Genomic DNA, 13,817 nt, shown 5'->3' on the forward strand with positions numbered 1-13,817 from the left:
ATGATAATCCAAGGGTGAGGCACAGAAGTGGGAAAGGGTGGAAAGGGTGGGAAATGGTGCACTGTCTCCACGTGACTCCTCTGCTCTGTATCTCCCTGTGCAAGTATTTGTCTTCTTTTTGCATTAATTATTACTAAAAACCATCTACTTAGAACATTCTTAACTGCTTTTGAGAAGATGTATTAGTCTATTTCACATCTATGCTGTTCATGATTTTTGCTACTGAAACATCGACAGTTCTATGACCTTAATGTCCAGCCCAGGGATGCCAGTTATCTAACAACAAATAGCCCTAGGGATTTAAGACAGTCAAGAAGTAGGCTCCTGTGTCCTTCAGAAAATACCAGTACAGCTGCAGGATATTCAGGATCCTTTTCATTAATGATTCTCCTTTATTATAATTGTGCTTAATGGCTTAATTTTCATCAATTGCAAAGCCTTGATCACTGAAAGCTGTTCTGACAGATGATAACTCATGTTTACACTCTCATTTGGAAAGTTGATGAAATGATTCTGAAGATTGAGATTTAAGATTTATTGTAATATCTGGTAGATTAAAGGCAACCCCTCAGCTGTTTCCCCATCCCTAGTGACTAAGGAAAATTGAGTGTGAATATTAGTAATAATATGTATTATCTTGTTTGAGAGACAAGTTTGGTGAAGTTTGAATGTATCCCTTCATGTATTACAGAAGAATGAATGCAATTTGCCAATCCTTCTATATAACATCTTCTGCTGAGCTGTAATGTGCTTTAAGTCAGCCATGATTAAAACTACATTTAACAAGAAAAAACACACTATTTATTTGCCCAACTACTCCCTGCCTTGTCGTCTTGGCACAGCTGGGTGGTAGTGAGTGCCAGCTGAGGACCTTTCCCTCTTCCATGTCACCATCTGGCTGTAGTTCCACTTCAGTCAATTTCTATTTTATTATTATTATCATCATTATTATTACTATGGAATTCACAAGAAGAAAATTTGCCTACATATTTTGATGACCCTTTTTTCTCATTTGTGTCCTTTGGAAATATGTGAGAAATTTGGCATCCAGAAACCTTTATCATGTTGCATTATGGTTCCATCAGCAGTGAAGACATGTTTCTGTTGCTGTAATATCACATACATTCTATAGCTGAACTATCATGTCAATATCATCTACTCCATTGCTTTCCTTTGTGGTTACTATTGTTACATACATGAGGTCAATTGTTAACTGTGTTCTCTGCAGGTAGGTGGTATTGTTCACCTTGCTTTACTTAAATTGAATTTGAAGACCTTTTAATTTTATTTTTAGCTGCCGATAACTTTCATCAAAGTCCCTATAAGGAAATGGTTGATAACACTGAGACTCACCAACAATTCTCTGGTGTGACAGAAGGAGTTGTGGTTATATACTACTAAGTAATATTTATTCCAAAAGAAAGTCTGTCCTTGATTCTTAACAATTGCCTAGTCAGTAGATTGTTGAGTGATTTCAGCTGTGGAGATGCTACAAACCTCAGCTTGTTTGTTTGTTTGTTTTTGAGGTGGGTATCTCACTAAACACTTTTTTGTACCTTTATCCAGGAGTTAATATATCAACATTACACTTTGTCCTAGGTCTGAAATTTTGTACACTATATTGAAGCCTGTACAATAACAACAACAAAGACTTGCAAAGTAATGAATTTGCTCTCTAGGTAAGCTCTTCTCTTTAACAATATACAGATGCACATATTCATCTGCTTCCTTATCAGACATATATTGATGGCCTCTATGTGCTGAAATGTTAGCAAAGGGGGGATTGTGTGTGTGTGTGTGTGTGTGTGTGTGTGTGTGTGTGTGTGTGTGTAAAAGGTGAGGGAGAATTTTTGTGGTGGCCTGAGCATCAGTCTTATCTGAACTCTGAGCTGGGTTCTCTGTTTTATTTAACTTTTTACCTTTATCATTATTATATGTGTATATACAAAGTGTGTATGTGTATTAATACAGGCTGGAAGGTGCCAGTGGGGCTGTGTGGAGGTTAGAGGACACCTTTTTGCAATCAATTTGTTCCTTATGCCTCTACATGGATTTCAGGGATTGAACAGAAATAATCAAGCTTGCATGGCAAATGCCTTTACGTACTGAGTCATCTTGCCAGGCCTAGGCTCTCCAATTCTCAATATGAAAATCTTGAGGCATCCCAAGGTTAGGTGATTTTCCTTGGATGTGCTAGGGTTAGATATGGATCATGGGCCAATATGCTTCCTGCTACACCAAGCAGTCTACGCCAAATGATCACCCAAGGTGTGCATTTACAAATATGAAGAAAATTAGGCTATACACCTGTGGGGATCAACAGCACCGGTTTTCTTGTTACCATCTGGAAACAAGCCTTCTGTGTAAGCAACGCAGGGCCACAGGTAGAGTTACCTGACAGGCATGCTTTTGTTGACAGCAACCACAGTCATCAGTCAGCTGGCAGAACAGCAAAGAAAGATAATAGGGTGGTTCAAAAGCTTCTTTTTTGTTTTATGGGTTTTATTTATGTGTGTATGTATGTATGTAAGTTTGTGTGTGTGTGTGTGTGTGTGTGTGTGTGTGTGTGTGTGTGTGTGTGCGCGCGCGTGCGCACGCCTACCCTCTAAGGCTAGAGGAAGAAGTCAGATTCCTTGGAACCAGAGTTTCAGGATTTTGTGAGCAGCCTGATGTGGTTGCTGGGGACTGGACTCCAGGCTTCTGGAAGAGTAGCAATAGCTCTTTGGCTGAACCATCTCTCCAAACCCCAAAGCACTACAGTACTACCTTCATTTCAAGTTTTCTAAGTGTCCTTTGCCACCCCGCAGATCAAGAATTTTGTGGATAGGCATGATAAACATGTGATTGCGATGCACATTATATACAAACCGGGGTTCTTAGGGGATCTGCTTCATAGAGTACCTGGTCATTCTCAAGGTTTCGTTTTTCAAAAGTATATTCACATGAATCTCCTGGAATTTGCAACTCTTCATATTGAATCATGCCTTGGGGGAGGAAGTGTGCAGTCTAAATATGGAAGAAAATCTGATGTTGAAAAAGCTACTCACTAAAAGAATCTCCAACTTCCACGTTTCCAAAGCCTTGAGAAAGGAATGAGCCAATCTGTCTGATTTTCACTTTAATTCAATGAGGTATTTGATTTTCAACTACTGTCTCAGCACTGTATTAAAACCTTGTTACTAGGGAATAAAAGAAAATTACCTGTAATCCCCTTTCCTCAGAAAGCGTGTTATTATAATGGATTTCTCACTTTAGTCTGCCTGAGCTGCTGCTGTGGAGAGAGAACTTCAGCGCTTTAGAGCACCCAGGCTGCTAACCCGCCTCACAGGCTCCATCCGGGAACTGAGCTGAACTCACCTGTTGGTTCCCAGGAAGAGACAGAAGGCTTTAGGAATACAGTGACCTAGCACTGATTACAGCTTGGGTCAGGTGACAGGGAAGCTAGCACTAAGATAACATTCCAAATGGTGCAATGGAGCATCTTTCTTGTAGGTATCTGCCACACCTACAAGTATCCATCTGTCAGGGTCAGGTGAACTGACCTCCATCAAACATACTTCTTTGGTGGCGTATTCTCTAGTCACTATTCAGAAGAACTGTGAACAGGAAAAATCCTCCAGAAAATATGTCCTGGGTATTTTTTTTGCTTTTTTTTATTATTTTATAATTTGATTTAATTTTGCACATCAGCCATGGATTCCCCTGTCCTCCCTCCTCCTGTATGTCCTGTTTTAAGAGGGACTGTAGTCCTAGTGAACAGTCAGTTCCACAGGCTTGCTTTGTCTGATATGGCAGGCCCTTATCAGCCTGGGAAGATCTCTCCACGCGAAGGTGCTTGGGGAGATGGCTGCAGTGATTCAAACCAAGTACTCCAGAGGAGAGACAGGGCATGCTCAAGGCCATTTGGGCTACAAAGTGATACTTTCTCAACAGACACACACATACACACACACACACACACACACACACACACGAGAGAGAGAGAGAGAGAGAGAGAGAGAGAGAGAGAGAGAGAGAGAGAGAGAGAGAGAGAGGGAGGAAGAAGGAGGAGGAGGAGGAGGAGGAGAAGAAGAAGAAGAAGAGAAGTGAGAACAGGAGGAGAAAGAGATTAGGGCTCTGCCTCCACACCCACCCAGACAGAGGCTCACAGTTGGCTTCCTGATTATTATTTTCAGGCAATTGTTTAAAAGTATATGAGTGTTTTGTCTGTCTGTCTGTAAGTGCATCACATGCTTTCTTATTGTCAACAGAATCCAGAAGAGGGCACTGGAACCCATGTAGCTGGAGTGACTATTGGTTGTGAGCTGCTGTGTGAGAACTGGTAAGTGGACTCGGGTCCTCTGCAAGAGCAGTCAGCACTCTTATCCATGAAGTTCCTCAAGCAGATTTGGTAGTAAAATAAAATCTCTTCCCTCCTCTTCCTCCCACCACAGTATAACTTCTGGCAAGAGCCCCCATGGTTGTTCTTAAGTATATATAAGCACCAAAGTGTGTGTGTGTGTGTGTGTGTGTGTGTGTGTGTGTGTGTGTGTGTGTGTGTGTCTGTGTCTGTCTGACTGTGTGTCCGTGAATGCTCCAACTATCTAGAGCTCCTTGGATTCTCTGAATTTATACAGCTCTTGTGCTTCTGTATGTTAGTACCTTTGTGTCTGCACTCCTGTTTATCTACTGCCAGTTTGCTTTACAGGCTGTCTCTATTGGAACTTCAGAGTGAAAAAAGAAAATGAAAACATCCCAACAATAAAACATCACCACAGTAGTTTTTTTAAATAATGAAAGGTGTCACATCAAGGGTAAAACATCTACTTCCTGTTCTCACATTCACCTTCCTATTTAATAATAGGAAAAGAAGAACGTTGGACTATAGGAGCTGCTTCCGTTAGGCTCCCCCGCTTGTACCCATCTCCTCTCTACCCATCATTTGTGCTTTCTTATTTTCTATTTGGTCCTTAATTAATGGTCACGTGATGTGCAGCTACTGTTTATTAGAACATAGAAAAGCAGGAGCAAACACGCGTGCAGTCTTACTACACAGCTGTTACGCTGCAAGGAATTTAAAATTGTTTTATGGAATGCCTAAGAATGTAGGCACCATTAAATGAAGGAAATTGAAGATTTACAAGGTAATTTTCTTAAGTTTTCCCCTGGGGTAGTAAAAGAATTGCTATTAGTAAAACAATTGATTGGAAGCATTAGCATGGATTAGGTAATAAAGAGGCTGGAGGAAGTAAAAGGTCTTCCATTCTAAGTTCTTGGGGTATATTAGGAAGTGTGTGTGTGTATGTGTGTGTGTGTGTGTGTGTGTGTGTGTGTGTGTGTGCATGTGTGTTGCAAAAGGAGAAGAAAATACACCATTAATCATGCAAAGCATGAGAGGAATCAGAGAGTTGATGTAAGGAGAACAAGGATGTCCAAAGACAGCCAAGTGGAAGCCATCCTACATTAGACAATGGTGAACAGCGTTCACTACAACTTCCTTGCGTTGTAACTTCAGTCATCCTTTTGCCCAAACTTAGTTCCTGCTCTTTGCCACTGATGTGTGCTGAGGGATGTTAATGTATGTCCTGTGGGAGCCCTTCTTGGGTTCCTTGTGGCGTTACCCAGCAGGTTTGCATAGAGGATGATTAGGACCATGGGCCTGAGTGCAGGTGTCTGAGATGGTCTGCACTTGGCTGTACTGGGGGATGGTCTGTATGTCAAGTTGCTCTGATTGGTCAATAAATAAAACCTGATTGGTCGTGGCTAGGCAGGAAGTATAGGCGGGACTAACAGAGAGGAGAAATAAAAGAACAGGAAGGCAGAAGGAGACGCTGCCAGCCACTGCCAGGAGAAGCAGCATGTGAAGATGCTGGTAAGCCACGAGCTGCGTGGCAAGGTATAGATTTGTAGAAATGCGTTACTTTAAGATATAGGAACAGTTAACAGGAGGCCTGCCATGGCCACACAGTTTGTAAGCAATATAAGTCTCTGTGTTTGCTTGGTTGGGTCTGAGCAGCTGTGGGACTGGCGGGTGACAGAGATTTGTCCTGACTGTGGGCAAGGCAGGAAAACTCTAGCTACAGATGTGTATTCCATGAGCACACTTCAATAGACTCCTTCAGCAGCAGGGTCCATCTTAAAATCTGCTTTCCAGGACTGGTCCTGAGTTGTAAGTTGTCAAACTTGATCACTTATTGTTGGCTGTTGGCTGTCAATACAATGCTCCATTAACTGCCTCCACTCTTTAAAGTCTTCAGTACTTAGGTCAATACCTTCTGTTCTACCTCTAACACATGAATTTTTTTGAGAATGTCAAAACCCACACAATTGATTCATCTAGATCAGGTAAGAATAAACATAAATAAAATGAAAGAACTCACACCCAGCAGAGTAGTGGGAAGTGTGGCCAAGGATGAGGGGAAGTAGCTCAGTCTGTAAGCCAGCCTACCATCAGGCTCTTTGGATCCTCAGCATCCATATACAAAGCTAGGTGTGGTAGCTCACATCTGTAATCTCAGTCCTGAGGCAGGTAGAGACAAGCAGGTCAATAAAGCTTACTAGCCAGCCAGCCTAACCAAACTGATTGACTCTAGGCTTAGTGAGTATCCTTCTGTTTAAAAAGAGAGAGAGAACAAAAAGGAGGGAGGTGATATGAGAAGACATCTGAGCTAACCTCTGGCTTCTATATCCATTTACACATATATGCAAGGAAATGTGCACACACACAAATGTACACATCCCCACAAGAACATGTATCACACACACACACACACACACACACACACACACACACACACACACACACACATAAAAATGAAAGGAAATAATGGGATGAGGGGAAGTTAATGGGTTTGTAAGCCATTGTTAAGAAGTGGAGGTTTGCTTGGAATGAAACTTGAACTTTTGAAAAAGTGGGGATTATAACGGGATCCAACTTTGTATTTAATAAATAAAAATGTGGGCAAGGGTACCATTTAGGAAGTTCTTACAATACAGAGAGGGAGAAAGAGAGAAAGAGGGGAGAGGAGAGGAGAGGAGAGGAGAGGAGAGGAGAGGAGAGGAGAGGAGAGGAGAGGAGAGAGAGAGAGAGAGAGAGAGAGAGAGAGAGAGAGAGAGAGAGAGAGAGAGAGAGGATTGATTCGGACAGGACAAATAAGTAGCAGCAGGAGTGTTAAGAAGTAATTAGATTCTAGAAATAGGAGGCACTAAGAAACCTCAGGACTAGTTAGATATAGAATATTGTAGAAAAAAATGAGGGTATAGGAAGGAGCCAAGCATGACCTCGAGGCCTTTTTAGTCTGCAAATGGAAAGTTCAAGTTTCAATTGACTCTGGTGGGAAACATTTTGCATGGGATACTTTGCATGAATAAAATAATCAAAACTTTGGCTTCAAATAGATTTTCCTTTGAGCAGTGGATTAGGCATCCAGGCCAAGTAGAAGGATGAATATACAGAGGTAAACGGTACTGTGAGTGAAAGGCTCTGAGGGAATATGTGCCTATCCTGGCTGGCTCTATTTCCTTTAAAGTTACCTTCATAGACTCACAGTTTATCCTGTTTGTATTCATCCTTAGTCTCTACAAAATCTTCTTGAGCAACTGGCGGGATCTCTCCTGAGTTTTAAGAGCATCTTTTCACCAGCTTTCTCACTATCTTGCCCTCAGCTTTCCTTGTGTTCACTCTCCCACTGACCTACCAGGGCTTCATCACCTCTGCTCCTGCTGGGTCTCAGGATCTGGGCATCCTCCCAGGACTTACAATCACTGTCTACAGATTCTGCTGTGCTGTTAAATGCCAAGTGCTCAAGGAATTCTGTTTTCCTTGTCCCCATGTGTGGTTGATATATTGTGCACCTCAATAAACTTATCTTGGGGTCAAAGAACAGAACAGTCACTATATTAAACATAGAGGTTAGGCAGTGGTAGCACAGGCCTTTAATCCTAGCACTGGGGAGGCAGAGATCCATCTGGATCTGTGTGAATTCAAGGCCACACTGGGAACAGAGCCAGGCATGGTGGCACACACCTTTAATCCCAGCACTTGAGATCTCATGTCTTTGCTTGGGAAGGACACAGGCCTTTAACCCAAGGAAGTAATATGGCAGGACACAGAAATGTATATAAGGCATGAGGAAACAGAAACTAGCGGCTTTTTAGTAGCAGTTCAACTAAGACACTCTGGAGGCTGAGGATTTCAGTCAGAGGATTCATGGAGTTGGTGAGGTAATAGCTGGTGGCTGGCTTGTTCTGTTTCTCTCATCTTTCAGCATTTACCCCAATAAGACCATTTAACAATTTGTCTTACACCTATGTCCCCACAGTCTGATGCTTTAATGTCTATAAAAGCCAGGCAGTAAACAAAACTGAACAAAATGTAAGGCCAGGATGTAGCTAGGTTGTAGAACATTGGGCTAGATTGTTCAAGACTTCTAGGCTTCAGTCCTCAACATTAAAAACAACAACAAAAATCTCACGTAGAAAAAATAAACTAGTAAAGGACAGTGTCAGTCTAAAAGTACCTGTTTTATATATGTCAATGAAAAATTTAAACACTGCAAATGAGACAAACCTATCTTTGAAGTATAAGAGCTCGGGGTAGATCAATGTGAGTCAGCACTGCACCTAACCTGCCCAGTGCTGAATTTAGCAATAACCTTTGTGCAAATAGTTTGAAGATAAATATCACTGACTTTAATATTTCTCACATTATACATGAACCATTGAACTAAAAAACTAGGGAAAACATGTATAGAATTTTCTTTCACACTAAAAAAACTGTCCTTTGAGAAATTTCTCCACCCTTTCTCCTATTACACTATACTACTGAAACCCAAGGACCACTTTCACCCAAGGTATACAATTCTTAAATACATTGTCTTTTCTGGAAAAATATTAGCTCTTCTAGTGACCTCTGACTTAAACATGTGACCTGAAGTTGTAATTCTTGGAGGTTACTGGCAGCTCTGTCGTTCTGCTTAGCTTCACACGTCCTTTGAAACAAGCACATGGTTACTGCAGGAAAGCTTGCCATTGGGATGTAGAAAGTGAGGGAATGTGGATGACTTCTGAGGCACATCTTGGGTTAGTCTGGAAATAGGCACAGTTGCTACAAAGAGAAAAACAATAAAACAAAAACAGTTCTCAGATCTAGAGAACTTCCTAGTAACATTTGATCACCATTGTGCCATTTGGATGGCATCCAAGTCAATTCTTGGATAAGTAAATGAATCTTTAATACAACTCATGGTAGTACCTGTCTAAAGGCTGCTTATATTGTGTTGAGCAACTGTGTTCCTTTGATGATAGCACCTTATTGTGGGATAAACATGCAAGTCTATGGTGCGTGTTTCTGATGCCAACACTGATTTGATTGATATAGTACTGTGTTTAGATTCTGCACACAGGTGATTTAGTTACCTGTGGATTTACACCCATGATCTGCTTAAGGGCCCCCCTGGCAGTAGGATCAGAATCCATCCCCGGTACATGTGCAGGCCTTTTGGAGCCCACTTCTATGATGGGACACCTTGCAAAGCCATGAGGCGGGGGGGGGGGGTGAGGGTGGGGGGCTATACTGAATGTACCTCCTCATGGGAGGCCTTACCTACTTGTAGGAGGGAATTGGTGGGGTAGGTTGGAAGGGGGAGCCTAGAAGGGCAGGAGGAGGGAAGAGAGAGATCTTTAGTATGTAAAATGAATAAAAATTTTTTTCTTTTCTTTTTTTTTGAGGTTTCTTTTTATTTTATTTTTAAAATTATCATCAAGAGAGATTAGATGTCATTATGACATTTCTGAATAAAGTATGTTTGAATAGGTTCTCCTCAACCTACATTGCCCACATTAGTTTAGGATGCTCTCTTTTTTTATATATATATTTTATTTTATTTTTTATTTTACAATACTATTCAGTTCTACATAATAGCCACAGATTCCCTTGTTCTCTCCCTTCCTGCCCCCCCTCCCCTTCCCCCCAGCCCACACCCCATTCCCACCTCCTCCAGATCAAGGTCTCCCCCGAGGACTGGGATCAACCTGATAGACTCAGTCCAGGCATGTCCAGTCCCCTCCTCCCAGACTGAGCCAAACATCCCTGCATAAGTCCCAGGTTTCAAACAGCCAACTCATGCAATGAGCCCAGGACCTGGTACCACTGCCTAGATGCCTCCCAAACAGATCAAGTCAATTGACTGTCTCACCTATTCAGAGGGCCTGATCCAGTTGGGGGCCCCTCAGCCTTTGATTCATAGTTCATGTGTTTCTATTCATTTGGTTATTTGTCCCTGTGCTTTATCCAACCTTGGTTTCAACAATTCTCTCTCATATAAACCCTCCTCTTTCTCACTAATTAGACTCCCAGTGCTCCACCCGGGGCCTAGCCATGGATGTCTGCATCCAGATTCCTCAGTCCTTGGATGGGGTTTATGGCACAACCATTAGGGTGTTTGGCCATCCCATCACCAGAGTAGGTCAGTCCCGGCTGTCTCTCGACCATTGCCAGCAGTCTTTTGTGGGGGTATCTTTGTGGATTTCTGTGGGCCTCTTTAGCTCTTTGTTTCTTCCTTTTCTCATGTGGTCTTCATTTACCATGGTCTCCTACTCCTTGTTCTCCCTCTCTTTTCTTGATCCAGCTAGGATCTCCCACTCTCTTTCCCTCGACCCTTGCCCTTCATCGCTCCCACTCATGTCCAGGCTGTTCATGTAGATCTCATCCATTTCTCAGTGTCTTTCTTGGGGTCCCATTTTCCAGGTAGCCTCACTGGTGATGTGAGTAGCAGTCCAGTCATCCTTGTTCCACATCTAGCATCCTCCTATGACTGAGTACATACCATATTTGTCTTTCTGAGTCTGGGTTACCTCACTCAGGATGATTTTTTTCTAGATCCATCCTTTTGCCTGCAAACCTCATGATGTCATTGTTTCTCTCTGCTGAGTAGTATTCCATTGTGTATATGTGCCACAATTTATTTATCCATTCTTCAGTTGAAGGGCATCTAGGTTGTTTCCAGGTTTTGGCTATTACAAACAATGCTGATATGAACATAGCTGAGCAAGTGCTCTTGTGGTATGATTGAGCATTTCTTGGATAGGCAGGGTTAACATAGTAAAAATAGCAATCTTACCAAAAGCAATCTACAGATTCAATGCAATCCCCATCAAAATACCAACACAATTCTTCACAGACCTGGAAAGAATAATACTCAACTTCATATGGAAAAACAAAAAACCCAGGATAGCCAAAAGAAGCCTGTACAATAAAACAACCTCTGGAGGCATCACAATCCCTGACTTCAAGCTCTACTATAGAGCTACAGTAATAAAAACAGCTTGGTATTGGCATAAAAACTGACATGTGGACCAATGGAATCAAATTGAAGACCCTGACATTAACCCACACACCTATGTACATATAATTTTTGACAAAGAAGCCAAATGGAAAAAAGAAAGCATTTTCAACAAATGGTGCTGGCATAACTGGATATCAACGTGTAGAAGGCTGCAAATAGATCCATATCTGTCACCGTGCACAAAACTTAAGTCCAAGTGGATCAAGGACCTCAACATAAATCCAGCTACTGTGAACCTGCTAGAAGAGAAAGTAGGAAGGAGTCTTGAACGCATTGGCATAGGAGATCACTTCCTAAATATAACACCAGTAGCACAGACACTGAGAGAAACAATCAATCAATGGGACCTCTTGAAACTGAGAAGCTTTTGTAGAGCAAAGGATACGGTCAACAAGGCAAAGCGACAGCCTACAGAATGGGAAAAGATCTTCACCAACCCCACATCTGACAGAGGACTGATATCCAGAATATATAAGGAACTCAAGAAATTAGACATCAAAACGACCAACAGTCCAATTGAGAAATGGGCTTTAGAACTAAACAGAGAATTCTCAACAGAGGAAACTCAAATGGCTGAAAGATATTTAAGGAATTGCTCAACATCCCTAATCATCAGGGAAATGCAAATCAAAACAACTCTGAGATACCACCTTACGCCTGTCAGAATGGCTAAGATCAAAAACACTGAAGACACTTTATGCTGGAGAGGATGTGGAACTAGGGGAACTCTCCTCCACTGCTGGTGGGAATGCAAGCTTGTACAACCACTTTGGAAGTCAATATGGTGCTTTCTTAGAAAATTGGGAATCAATCTCCCCCAAGATCCAGCTATACCACTCCTGGGCATAAACCCAAAATTTTTTTCTTAATAAAAAAAGAGGATTTGTCTGGTGAGAAATATACAGGGATCATAGTTTCTAATCTAATTTCATAATTGTTACTTGTCATCAGTCATAAATGGGAGGGGACTCATAGAACCCTGTTCAGGAAGCTAATGGCAGTTGATGACTTCTAGTGGAGAGAAGCAACTGTTGCTAGTGATGTAGTCAATGGTAAGTTACTCAGGCTCCAGTGGATATCGTCACACACATACCCATGACCTGGTTAAATCCAGTGGGTCCCAAAGCAAAAACAAAAATAAAGAGACATGAATATGGGATGGGAGCCTTGGAGGAGGGAAATTAAAAGGAGAGAATGAGAGGAGAAGGTGAGTGTGACCACAATATTTTAATGCACATATGAAATTGTCAAAAATAAGTCAGTTTTTAAAGAGAGAGAATGAGAAGTAAAGACCAGGGAGAGGAAGGAAGGAAGAGAGAAGAGATGGAGTGGGGAAGGATGTAGGTGGAAGTTTCTCTCCCGTCTCTCCCACCTCTCCTGCCTACATGTTCCCAAATACTCAGCAGTCACTTCTCCAATAATTGACTCAGAGGCTTAATATTATTTATAAATGCTTGGTCAGTAGCTCAGACTCATTACTAACTAGCTCTACACTTAAATTAATCCATAATTCCTATTTATGTTTAGCCACATGGCTTGGTACCTTTTCTTAGTACAGCATTCTCATCTTGCTTCCTCTGTGGTTGGCTGGCGACTCCTGACTCCACCCTTCCTCTTCCCAGCATTCTTAGTTTGGTTGCCCTACCTATACTTCCTGCCTGGCTACTGGTCAATCAGCATTTTATTAAACCAACTCTAGTGACAAACCTTTATAGTGCACAAGAGAATTATTCCACAGCAGAGGGAGGGAGAGAGGGAGGAAAGAAATTTGGTTTAGATCTGGAATCAGATGAATTCCTATAAAGAATATAGTAAATCATTATGACTGAGTGCTCACTTTACGTGATAAGAGTCGTCAAGTAAAGCAATCAGACCATCTTTTGTATGAATATAGTTGTTTTATGAATTTAGTAATGTGTGTTTCCTTGACTGAACCAGAGTTAACTCCAAACAAATGATACCATATAGAACATGTATAGCATCACACACACTATTGGGATATTTAAACTTTGCCTGTGTTTCTAACTAGCAAAAATGGGTTTTTGTTTTGTTTTGTTTTGTTTATTTAGCCCTTGTTGCAGTATGAATATGATGTTTCCTCCATTGAGTCATGTTTTTAAATATTTGGTCCCCAGATGGTTGTGATGTTTTCCAAGGTTATTGAACTTTAGTAGGTAGAGTCATGTTGATGTATGTCACTGGGGATGGGCATGGGTCAGATTTCATAGCCTGGTCCCATTTCCTATTCTCTCCCTGCTTCTAGTGTGTGGATAACTTGTGATCACTCTGCTTCCTGAATGTGAGGCTTGGGCCACTCTCATTCTTCCATTCATTGCTCTACATGATGGTGTGTACCCCCTTGGAACTGTAAACCCAAATAAACCCTCTCTTCCTTAGCTTGATTATGATCCCAGTATTTTATCAGAGCAACAGAAAAGTGGCTAATACAGCCCATTTTCCAGTCCTGTAACCACTACCACTCTTAATCTCTAC

The sequence above is a fragment of the Peromyscus maniculatus genome, chromosome 6 (genome assembly GCF_049852395.1).
Source record: "Peromyscus maniculatus bairdii isolate BWxNUB_F1_BW_parent chromosome 6, HU_Pman_BW_mat_3.1, whole genome shotgun sequence".
In the NCBI taxonomy this organism is placed as follows: Eukaryota; Metazoa; Chordata; class Mammalia; order Rodentia; family Cricetidae; genus Peromyscus; species Peromyscus maniculatus.